Source organism: Manis javanica, chromosome 12 (assembly GCF_040802235.1).
Source record: "Manis javanica isolate MJ-LG chromosome 12, MJ_LKY, whole genome shotgun sequence".
Taxonomy (NCBI): domain Eukaryota; kingdom Metazoa; phylum Chordata; class Mammalia; order Pholidota; family Manidae; genus Manis; species Manis javanica.
This window is the reverse complement of record NC_133167.1, coordinates 19,992,437-20,005,186: the sequence shown is the minus strand read 5'-3', so window position 1 is coordinate 20,005,186 and position 12,750 is coordinate 19,992,437. Positions and strand designations below refer to the sequence as shown.

General features: G+C 36.7%; 1 long non-coding RNA gene across 1 annotated transcript; it reads right to left on the bottom strand.

The window, feature by feature from the left end:
- Positions 1 to 988: 988 nt before the first annotated feature.
- Positions 989 to 12,682, bottom strand: LOC140844959 (uncharacterized). Its single transcript, XR_012123545.1, has 3 exons — positions 12,517 to 12,682; positions 10,673 to 10,884; positions 989 to 1,244 (listed from the first exon to the last, which is right to left on the bottom strand). It is a non-coding gene; the product is annotated as an uncharacterized lncRNA (long non-coding RNA).
- Between the last annotated feature and the right edge of the window lie 68 nt (positions 12,683 to 12,750).

Below are 12,750 nucleotides of genomic sequence, written 5' to 3'. Positions count from 1 at the left end.
TCTGCCTTGCCTTTTGCTCCACAAGGCCAGAAATTTTTGTCTACGTAATCACTATTATATCCCAAGATTCTCAAATATTGCATGACAGAGAGTAACTGCTCAATACGTATATATGGAATGAATGAGAAGTGTAGCCAGGGATGACCTCTCTGAGAAGTCAACAGTGAGGAAAGGTATGAAATGGGTGATGGGGTGAACCTTGAAGGTGATGCACACCTGGGATGCTGAAGCTGCAGAGATTCCATTGTGGTTGTGGTGAACAAACAGGAGGAACAGTGGAAGAGGAGAGGGATGTAAGGGGCCTGGGAGTCATTAAAGTACTTTGGCTTCTCCTTGGAGTGAGAGGGAAAGCCACTGGAAGTTTCAGAGCCAAGTTGAATCATGATTGTATGTATTTTTAAAAGCATTTCTCTGCTGGCTACTTTGTTCAGAACAGAGTGCAGGGAGCAAAGGCAGAAAAGACAGAAGAGGAGGTCATTGCAATAATCCAGGAGGAAGATGATCACTTGGATAGACTGATGGCCATAAAAAGTGGTTAGATTCTACACTCATTGTGAAGATAGAGCTGATGGTATTTACCCACAGATTGGCTGTAGGGTCTGAGAGGAAGAAAGAAGTTCAGGATGACTGCAAGGTATTTAACGTTAGCAACTGGTTGGGTATAGGTGTCATCATCTTAAGACGATCTATGGTAGATATTCTTGGGGAGATAGAAAGAAGTGTTGGGAATCAACACTTTTCTACTACACCTTGATTTGGATGGTTAAAACAGCCCAAACTTCTTATCTTAATTTATCCCTCTAGTCCCTCGGCCATTATGCTGTGGACTTAACCTCCAGGCTTTGTGAGTCTCCTAATGGCTGCTGCCACCTGTTACAGACTTTGGACTCCCTTTTTTTGAGTCTTATGAGGGCTGCTACCCACGTGAACTCCCAACATTACTTTCAGGACCCCATAGTCTTTCTGGGAACTGATGATAGATTAAATAGATAGATAGATAGATAGATTGACAGATAGATTGACAAACATAGAAATAGACATATTTCTAAATAAGGTTTGTTCACATCAAAGGGCTGCATGCAAAGGAGCAGTGCTCAAATCCAAAATGACTTACCCACGGCCCTCCTCAAAGGCCAAGAGGAGCAGTGAACTCAAAGTGCCCAGTGAGCACCTTGCTTGTGCTTCCTGTTGTCTCCATAGGCTGTGGGCAGCCAGCTTCAGATCCCATTCCTCATCACCAAAAACTGTTAAAAAAATGATTGAAGAAGACAATGCAGGTGATACGAACAAATGAAGCAGACAGTCTCCTTTTTGGAGAGTCTTATATACAAAATGGGACACTATAAAAGCAGGAGGCTTTTACAGGATACACAACAAAGAACAAGAAGACAAATAAAAATATCTGAGTCACACAGTCAACCTTGTTTGGGATTAGAAGGAACAAGGAAGTAAGTATAGAGCCCAGGGGTGGCTTGGCTTTTGGAGACCAGCTGACTGGATATAGTACGTTTCTGGTCAAGTAGAGCCTTCACAGAGACAAGAAAGTTTTCTAAGTTTCAGTTTGCTGACGTGGCGTCCCAGGGCAGGGGTGGCTCCACTTGGGACTAGAAAGTTATTTCAACACTGTGTAATATATTACTTCCAAAGTTAGGTTAAAACAACATTTACTACCCCACAGCTTCTGTGGGTCCTAAATCTAGTGGTGGCTTACCTGGGTGGTTCTGGCTCAGGTTCTCTCAGGAAGTGATAGTCAAACTGTCAGCCAAGGCTAATGACTTGTCTTGGATGACTAATCTGAGCACTTAACTGTACTTGGAAAAAGAGACTCCACTTCAGTTCTCTGCCACTTGGGTCTCTCCATAGGGCTGCTTGAAACATGGTCACTGACTTCTCCCAAGACAGTGATCAAGAAAGATTCTGAGATGGAGGCTGCCCCATCACTTGGGTGGTATGTTATTGGTCACACAGACCAACCCTGCTACAGTGTGACACAGGACCCCACAAAGGTCAGAAGACCAGAAGGTAGGCATCACTGGGGACTATTTCAGAGGCTGACTACTAAAAACCCAGTTTTACCAGCAGCACTTCACTATTATTTCCTTCCTTAAGGAAACTGGGAGAAAGGATTTTCTACCAAACTACAAATATCCATCTTGGCACTGTCTTGATCTTACCTTGTGTCAGTGTGAAGTTTTTTTATGCCTGAAAGCTATTTATCTTAATATTCCTGGGGTCGATCTAGGGCATGACACAAGTAGGTGTTCTATAAATGTTTACTGAATGAATAAACCTTTCAAATGATCTAATCCCATGGTTTCTTAGCCCTTCAAAAACCCTGAATACCAAAGCCATCATACTTCCTACATGCTGACAATTGTCTGGTCATGACTGGCAGACAGAAATACATCTAAGACAAGAAAGGCGGTCCTTCATAAGAATGCAACATAAGGGTGGAGAATGCATCCACACCTATGGTATTATTGAGCAGTGTTGCAAAGTCCACCTCCAGCAAATATCTTCTCTTTAGACACCAACCACCACTACTACCTGACCTACCACTAACTTTGCTAATGAATCAGGAAACACCTTGTAAATGTCACTTTAAAAGCATCAAGAGGGAAAATTAGGAAGACAAGACCAAGAATAACAGTACAGACCCATTGTACCACTTTCTTTAAAAGGTCATCAAAACACACACACACACACACGCACACACATAAATACACACATATATATATAAACTTGTATTATTTATATACACTAGTTCCTTAATTTTACAAGACTAGTTTCTGAAATTGGACTTTTCTGAAATTGGACTGCAACTTAAAATTAGTATGGCACGCTAGTGCCTCTCTTCCTACCTAACAATATAAAATCAACGGCACACCTCAGAATTGAAAAATTTAGTGTTGCCTCTTTCTAGGCTGAAATATACACCAGAAGGGTGTCTTTTATCATTCGCTCTCTAAGCTTATTAGTTGGAGCACAGGCTTACGGGTGTGAAAAGGCGGTTTCAACTCTACCACTTCCTAGCACTGTGACCTTGAGCTTCTACAAGCCTTCACTTTCTGCATCCCAAAAAATGGGGTAAGAATAGAATCTTCCTCACTGTTATAATGAAAATGAGTGATAGGAACACTACATTAACTAGAATATATTGTGCAAAAGTAGTTGGTTATTTTTTATTTTGAAATTCTGAGTTGATGCTGATGACCCAAGGAACAACCTTTGCTGCTCCCTAGTGGTATGTTTGACTGGGAGCACTTCTCCAGAAATAAATTATCTTAGGTGTCATTACACTTTGAGAGGATACTTGTCTTTCAATATGCTCAATATTTTGTGTAGGGCTGCACAAATTCTTTGCTTAAAGAATGTGTAGGGAATAATCTAAGCAGGAAATGGTTTAAGTATTCTTCTATGATTGCACTTCCTTGAACATCTCCATTTCTCTTCCCTTGTTAAGCTTAAATTATCTAGATACCCTCCTTTTATCCATTCCCATCCCCTTGCCCTTAACATCTTAGCAAACGTGAATTTTTGATGGGGAGGAGAAAGCCAATAAATGAATTTGAGCCCTGATCACTTTGTCCTCTATACATTCTCCGGCCCCTTTCTAGTGTCTACATTATCCTTAAACATGAAAACTAGTCATTTTATTTAAACATAGCTTTTCGTAGATCCCTTTCACTTTGAACCAAGACAAAAGTTTTTCCCGAGAGCAAAAATCATGCTTATTGTTTGCTATGTTACTTAAAGGACCTAGTTCTTGCCCTGTATGCCCCTGCATTATATTCATGTTGAATCTATGGTCCTTTCAAACAACAAAGGAAACACATTCTTAAATGCTTATTGAAAACCCAGTATCAAAACACCCAAATGGATTATGTTTTGGGTTTCTCAAAAATTAAACTTAAAAATTGTATTAATTTACACTTGACATCCTTTAACATTTAATGACAAAAAAATGTTATAATAAATTATATTGATGCTATTCTGAAATAATTCTTCTGCTTGGAAGCTCTTTTGACATCCAGGTTCAACCATAAATAAATGCAGTATGTAGTCTCTTGGGTCTGATATTCAATCTTAATCCTACTAGATTCTTTGGGGAGAAAGGAGACACATGACAGATGACAACTGGGTTTCATTTTATAATAGAACATATGAAGTATTTTTTTACTCTTGAACGGTTATATGTTTCTTTATCCAAGACAAATATCCTAGTATTTTATTATGTTTTTATTGTTCTAAGTGATCCAAATATTTGTCTTTCTTATTGACTTTTACATGGAACTTTTCCAGATGTTAAATTGAATATTTTAGTTTAACCTTGCGGACTGACCTTTTCAAACACTTAGGTTATTGGTTTCAAGTTCTGAAAATATGATTTTTTAATTATTAATATTAATTATTAGTACTAAAGTAATAATAAAGATTAGATTTTTATGAATAAATTCTGAGAAATATACCTGATTAAATGAGTAAATCTATGTATAGTGCAGAGAACAGGTTGTAACATATAGTAAGTGATATATAATTGTTACCTATACATTTATAATGGCACATGGACATTGCTATAGTTATACATTTGTAATGGACATACATACATTGCTTCAAGATAGTATATTTTACTGAAAGAAGCTGCATAAAATTAATATAAATCCATAAGCATTACCTTCTTTAAAAATTAATACAGACAAGAGTTTTATGAAAACCCTAAAATATGGAAATGTAACTTCCCAGGTGCTCAGCCAAAATGTACACTTTAAAATCTATGTCTTTATTCAACTACTTTATTTCTAAATTTAAAAATCAACATATTGGCAAGCAACCTTGAAATAAAACAACACTTTTACATGGAAATCAATTTTAAACATAAGGGAAAGAGCAGAGTTCACTCAGTTCCTCAGAGTCCTACATAGTAACATAAAGAGAATCTTTATCAGGTCATGTTCGATTTCTATTTTTTTCCTAATGATAATTATATTTTTAAAAATCAAGGTTTAATGTAGCTTTTCCTGTTGCTTGAAAAAAAACCTATCATAGAACTCAAAATCCAGGATGTTAGAATTAGAGGAACTTACATTTCTGATCTAGAGAATTGAAACAGTACACCGTGCACACATTTGTCCCTGAATATTATTCAGTATCTCAGAGATAGGAGGAAGATATGAAGAATCCATCTGCAGGGTCTGGTACCCAAATCCTGAATTTATGTCAACTAGATTTGATATATTCAAATCTAAATCTCTGCAACTTTTAAGAATTTTGGCAAAACCAAATATGCCATATTTCTAATTTTACATAATTCCTTAAAGTTGTAACTTATATTTGAATCTTGATATATAAATAATAATTGAAAACTGTCAAGTATAAAGTATTTCAAGGAATTCTGTGCCTTACCTCAGTTGTCAAATGATATAACAATTCTTGGATTCTGTCTAGATCAATGTTGTCCAATAGATATAAAATGGGAGCCACATATGTAATTTTAAATTTCCCAGCAGTCATGTTAAAATCATTAAGAGGAAAAAAGTAAAATAATTTTAATAGTATATTTTATTTAACCCAGTATGTCCTAAATATTGTCATTTCAACACATAATCAATTACAATTATTAGAAATACTTTACCTTTTTGTTATTTTGCTTCTAAATCTTTAAAACAGGCTATTTATTTTATACTTAAAGACCTCTCAGATCAGACTAGGCACATTTCAAGTGCTCAAAAGTCACATGTGGCTAATGGCTACCATACTCTACAGCACAGGACAAGAGTTCAGTAGTCAACATCATCTACATAAAGAGCAGGTGAATCCTATCCTTTGTTAGTCTCTTAATGAAACAATTATTTTAATTTTTTTAATCATTTAGGATTTAAAATAAAGTATAATGACATTTTAATCATTTAAGATTTAAAATAAAGTACAATGACAATTCATTGAATTAAAAATACAAATATAGAAATTATTTTTTAAAAAGAATGAAATGGAAATTTTAGAGTTGAGAAATATTTGAAGAAATAATGTCTGAAAGCTCCAAATTTGATGAAAAACATTAATTTACACATCTAAGAAGATCAATGAACCCTAAAGTAGGGTAAAACCAAGGACATCTGCAGCCATATCATAGTCAAAATGTTCAAAGACAAAGAGAAAATCTTGAAAGCAGCAAAGAAAATCATTCATCATGTACAAGGGAATTTCAAAGAGACTAATAGCTGACTTGATCAAAAACAATGGAGACCAGAGGGCAGCATGATGACGTATCTAAACCACTTAAAGAAAAAAAATGAAGTTGTCAAGCAAGAATCCTACAAAATCCCCTTCTAGAAATGAAGGTAGAAAGAAAGATAGTTTCAGATTTAAAAAAGACTGAGAGAACTTGCTGCTAGCAGATCTGCTTTGCAAGAAATACTCAATGAAATTCTTCAGACAGAAAGAAAGTGATATCAGACTGTAATTTGGATGTACAAAAAAACACATGGAAGTGCCAGTAAAAGCTATCATGTAGCAAAGACAAAACACAGCATAATTACATATGTCCCCCCTTTTCTTCTCTTAACTGATCTCTAAAAAAAATAATAGCCTAAAGTAATACTTATAAAATTGAACTGGGGGGCTTACCACTTATAAAGGTATAATTAACAAAAACATCACAAAGAAGTGGGGAAGGAAGGAAGCTATTGTGGAGAAAGCAAGTGACTTCAGACAGCAACTCAAATCCACAAGAAATAAAAAGTGCTGGAAATGGAGACTAAGAATTTAACATTAAAAACTTAGTAAGTATCAAGAAGGCACTAGTGGTTACCAAAGGGAAGGGGGTAGGGATGGTGGGGATGGAGGGAGGGAGAAGGGGATTAAAGGGCATTATGATTAGCACACATAATACAGGGGGGTCATGGGGAAGGCAGTATAACACAGACAAGTAATGACTCTATAGCATCTTACTATGCTGATGGACAGTGACTGCAATATATCAATGATACCTTAAATAAATAAATAAAAATACATAAAAACTTAGTAAGTATATTTTTTCTTCTCTTAGTTTCCTCAAAAGACACATGTATACATAAAACAACCTCTTGACCTTTTCACATATCGGTTTCTCTCCCTGAAACAGTCTCTCCTCCCCTATGTCTTCCTCTGGCAAACACTTATTTAAAAGTCGTCAGCTGAAATATTTTTCTTTTTTCAAGAATCCTTCCCCATCCCACCACACCTCTCTTTCTTTATGAAAGTTTATTCCCTGCTGCATTGTCAAGTCTCCCTTCTCATCTCTACTGTATTAATCTCATTGATATACAATGTGCTTATTTCTCCTACCCGGTTATGAAAAACAAAATATTAATAACACCTCTGGACCACTGAGACTGTAAACTCCTTGAGGGCAGAGACATTTTTGTATGTGGTCTGTTTGGATCATCTTTGCATCCTCATTGCCCTCATCCCTGGTGCCTAGTAGGTCCTCAGTAAATATTTTTTAAGGGAATCCCTTAGTGAATGAATATCTTCCTCAATAAATACTCATCAGATGAACAGTTGCCATAATATCAATTTCTTACTCCTCTGTCACTGTATTAATTACATGAAGGCTAAATGGTTACCTTCATGTACCATTATGGCATCAAAATGCTTGCTTGACTTAATGTTCTTTTTTTGACCTTCTGACTTAGGCTATTTGCTGGGCCTAATTCAGTTAAGGATGTCTTCTTTCAGGCTTCAGCTACTACTTCAGTATCATTAACTTTCCAAACTAATTTGTCATTAGCTTCATATCCATTTGTGAATTGCATTTGGATTTCCAAAAATTCACATATTTTCATTTTTTTTTTATTAAGGTATTTTTGATATACACTCTTATAAAGGTTTCAAATGAAAAAACAATGTGGTTACTACATTTACCCATATTATCAAGTCCCCACCCATGCCCCAATGCAGTCACTGTCCATCAGTGCAGTAAGATGCCACAGATTCACTATTTGCCTTCTCTGTGCTACACTGTCTTCCCCATGATCCTCAATTCCCTTCTCCCTCACTCCCCACCTCCCTCCCACACCCCTCCCCTTTGGTAACCACTAGTTTCTTCTTGGAGTCTCTGAGTTTGCTGCTACTTTGTTCCTTCAGTTTTGCTTCGTTGTTATACTTCACAAATAAGGGAAATCATTTGGCACTTGTCCTTCTCCACCAGGCTTATTTCACTGAGCATAATGTCCTCCAGGTCCAACCATGTTGTTGCAAATGGTAGGATTTGTTTCTTTCTTATGCCTAAAGAGTATTTCATTGTGTATATGTACCACATCTTCTTTATCCATTCATCTACTGATGGACACTTAGGTTGCTTCCATATCTTGGCTATTGTAAAATATTCCGCAATAAACATAGGGGTGCATATGTCTTTTTGAATCGGAGAAGTTGTATTCTTTGGGTAAATTCCAAGGGGTGGGATTCCCGGGTCAAATGGCATTTCTATTTTTAGTTTTTTGAAGAACCTCCATATTGCTTTCCACAATGGTTGAACTTGCTTACATTCCTACCAGCAGTGCAGGAGGGTTCCCCTTTCTCCGCATCCTCACCAGCGTTTGTTGTTCTTAGTCTTTTCAATGCTGGCCAACCTTACTGGTGTGAGGTGATAACACATTGTGGTTTTAATTTGCATTTCCCTGATGATTAGTGATGTGGAGCATCTTCTTATGTGTCTTTTGCCCATCTGAATTTCTTATTTGGAGAACTGTCTCTTCATATCCTCTGTCCATTTGTTAATCGGGTTATTTGCTTTTTGGGTGTGGAGGTGTGTAAGTTCTTTTTATATTTTGGATGTTAACCCCTTGTTGGATATATCATTTACAAATATATTCTCCCATACTGTACGATACCTTTTTGTTCTGATGATGGTGTCCTTTCCATACAGAAACTTTTTAGTTTGATGTAGTCCCATGAGTTCATTTTTGCTTTTCTTTCCCTTTCTCAAGGAGATGCATTCAGGTAGAAGTTGCTCATGCTTATATTCAGGAGATTTTTGTCTATGTTGTCTTCTAAGAGTTTTATGGTTTCATGACTTACACTCAGGTCTCCATTTCGACTTTACTTTTGTGTATGGGGTTAAACAATAATCCAGTTTCATTCTCTTGCATGTAGCTGTCCAGTTTTGCCAACACCAGCTGTTGAAGAGGCTGTCATTTCCCCACTGTATGTCCATTGCTCCTTTATCATATATTAATTGACCACATATGGTTGGGTTTATATCAGGGCTCTCTAGTCTATTGCATTGGTCTATGGGTCTGTTCTTGTGCCAGTACCAAATTGCCTTGATTACTGTGGCTTTGTAGTAGAGCTTGAAGTTGGGGAGCATAATCCCCCCAGCTTTATTCTTCCTTCTCAGGATTGCTTTGGCTATTCGGGGTCTTTTGTGGTTCCATATGAATTTCAGAAGGATTTTCTCTAGTTTGTTGAAGAATGCTGTTGGTATTTTGATGGGAATTGCATTGAATCTGTAGATTGCTTTAGGCAGGATGGCCATTTTGACAATATTAATTCTTCCTATCCATGAACATGGGATGTGTTTCCATTTATTGGTATTTTCTTTAATTTCTCCCATGAGTGTCTTGTAGTTTTCAGGGTATAGGTCTTTCACATATTTTCATTTTGATGTCTATCAGTTATTTATATTTCAAAACCAACATTTAGAAACTCAACTCGGTTTACCCAAACTCTCATACTGACCTCAAATAAAAACAGACCCATGCCAAAACTGTCCTTTCTATTTTTTTTATGTTAGTTATTTGCTTCACCAGCTACTTAGGTAATCAATCTAGAAATTATGGAGTCTTTCTTATTTCTTTCCATTTTATAGTTTGCTTATGCAGTTGATCTCCATGTGCTCTTAGTTTTTATCCCTGATTTTGTCTCACATACATCTCTCCTTTTCCATGCTTCCAGGTCTTTGCTTAGGAGTTTGTGTGAGTTAGTGTAAAACCTTTCTAAGTGAATTTCCTGCTTCCAGGTATTCTAATTCATTCTTTGTATTTTTGCCAACTTTCCATTTCCAAGGAGCTCCAGATTTTCAGGAAAATGTTCATATTTCTTAATAGGTCATAAAATAGTTTAACCTCTAGTTAGAGAAGGATTCGGTAGACAAAACTTAAAACATTAATCCAATTATCCAAGCTCCTGGGAATCACTTCATATGGCAGACTACATCCATGTGAGTGGATAAATCCTTGAAACAAGTTAGACAAAAATGGAACAGCTTTACTAATCCTTAGGGTCCAGGATGAGATTCCAGATTTGGGAGTGGAATGGAGGCTTTTTGGATAAAGTGATTAATTTATACAAGGAACAAACAGTGTAAAGACAAAAACAGATTACAGTGCACTGGAGGAACTGGAATCAGTTATAAATATATATTGAGTATTTTTAGATACAGTAGTCCTCCCTTATGCATGTGGGCTACATTATAGGACCCCCAGGGGATGCCTGAAGCCATGGATATTACTGGACCATGTATGTACTGTGTTTTTTCCTATATATAAATGGCTGTGATAAAGTTGAACTTCTAAATTAGGCACAGTAGGGGATTAACAACAATAATAAAATAGAACGATTATAGCAATCTACTGTAATAAAAGTTCTGTGAATGTGTTCACTCTCTTAAAATATCTTGTATTGTACTCACCCTTTCTTTCTTGTGCCATGATAAAATGCTTGCGTGATGTCGTGAGGTGAATGATGTAGGCACTGTGACACAGTGTTGGGCCACTACCGAACTGCTGACGATTCATCATCAGGAGGATCATCCACTTCTGGACTGCCGGAAACTGCAGAAAGCGAAACTGCAGGTAAGTCGGGACTATTGTATACACAGATGATTCCAGGTCTTCAAGCTTCCTTTGGGACAAGAGAGAAGTAAAATATGAAGAAATGAAAATGTAATCATTATAGTGCATGCATGTTCTTTTCTGTCCATCTAAAGCGGTAATTCTAGTGATAGACACTTGGAAGATGACACTCTCCTTTGTGGCAGAATCTCCCATTTCTAATAGTTGTGACTTGCCTGCTTGTAACTAGCATATTTAGGGAGGGCATATGATGAAACCCAGATAGATACACAGCTAGCTACATCAAGGGAATAAACCTATAAGGAAATTACACTTCTTTATCACCCTTATCAGTCACTTTGCAGTTTGTACTTTAAATAGATTAATTTGCTTCTTACAGTCTGATGATGCCTACATAACAAAAATTTCTACAGTATTACAAAAAAGGCACCTAAAGTTCTCAAAGATGGAGTGATATGGCCAGGATAACAAAGCTTACAAAAAAATTCATTCACTCTTGCCATTAACATGTAGTTATCAAGTCTGAACTTTAAAATTATGGAGGGATTAGTCAGAATTAATCTTAGAAAACATCTTTAAATAAAAATAGTTGTGTCTTGGTCAGGAACCCACAGTTAATTCTTTTTCAATACATATGACAGCATGCCAAAGGACCCCTATGAAAATCAGTTTAATCCCATGTTCTTTCTATTCACATTCCTAGTTTACCTATGGTTCCATACCTACATTTCATCATGAGCTTCTTAAGGACAGTGATTAGTTGACACTCATTTCTGTCCTTCTAACACTGTATTTCTGCCATTCAAGTAGGAAAGGTTCAATAAATATTAAATTGAATATTTGGAATTCACATGCAGGAAAAATACCAAATGTCTAAGTACTGTTTATTTTTCCTCTTATCATTAGATCTCGTTATTTTCTCCTTTCTTCGCTATTTCCTATAAAAACCTAATGGTGACTGGACAGGGAAATTTCCTTTATTAGTAGCCATGTCTCATTTAAGTTCAAAGTTGGCAAACACCTACTGAAGACACTGTAATCATTTTAATATATTTCTCTTAGAAATGTGAGAGATATTCAGAGCAAGGAGTTCACATATTCAGAGGTTAAAAAATACAGCTCTTGATTCTAGCCAGTAAGTATTCTTTTAGGGGTATAAAGAAGAGACTGGAAGAATCAGCGAGGAAGAAGAAAAACATAAACAAGTAATATGTGAGTAATGAGAAACTGACTCCATTTTGCACCTTAAGCCCCAAACTAAGAATAAAAGTTAGGCATACTAGAGTATTATTTTGTAGTATAATTCTAACACGCACCATTTAAAAAAGATTTCTGTAGACAGCAATATGTACTTACTTTGTGGAATACAAAAAGAAACCGCGTCCTTAGTTTTGCTTTCCCTATTTTTAACCAATTAAGAAAGATATTCTCTCCTCCCCCTTAACCATCAGGATTCCTCTCATCCAGGTTTGAGTTACATAGTATTTACCGATTTGCAAGAAGACAGACTTTAAGCGGATTCCCGTCTAATTTATAATGAACCAAAAACTCAAAACCAATTTCATTTTGTCTCTGTAATGTGAACTATGCAGTCGGTCAATCTTTAATCTTCAGGTCTTTTATTTTTTAATCTGTTAAAACGGATTAAAAAGGATGGTAGATTATTGCCAAGATCATCTACCTTTGCCGCTGTATGCAGTATTCTTGGTTTCTCTTGTTCTTTGTTAGTGCTTTTGACACTATATCTGCCTTCCAGCCTCTGGGGACAGGCTGCCCCGGGCAACAAGCGTTTACTTGCGCCAGAGCCCTGGAGCAACCACGCTTTTGGGGACAGGGGCAAGTCTCGACAAGGGGTGAGCTTGGGGGCCCTGATACCTTCAAGCTCCCAGCCCTGGAGCGTCCGCGGAAGCCTCAC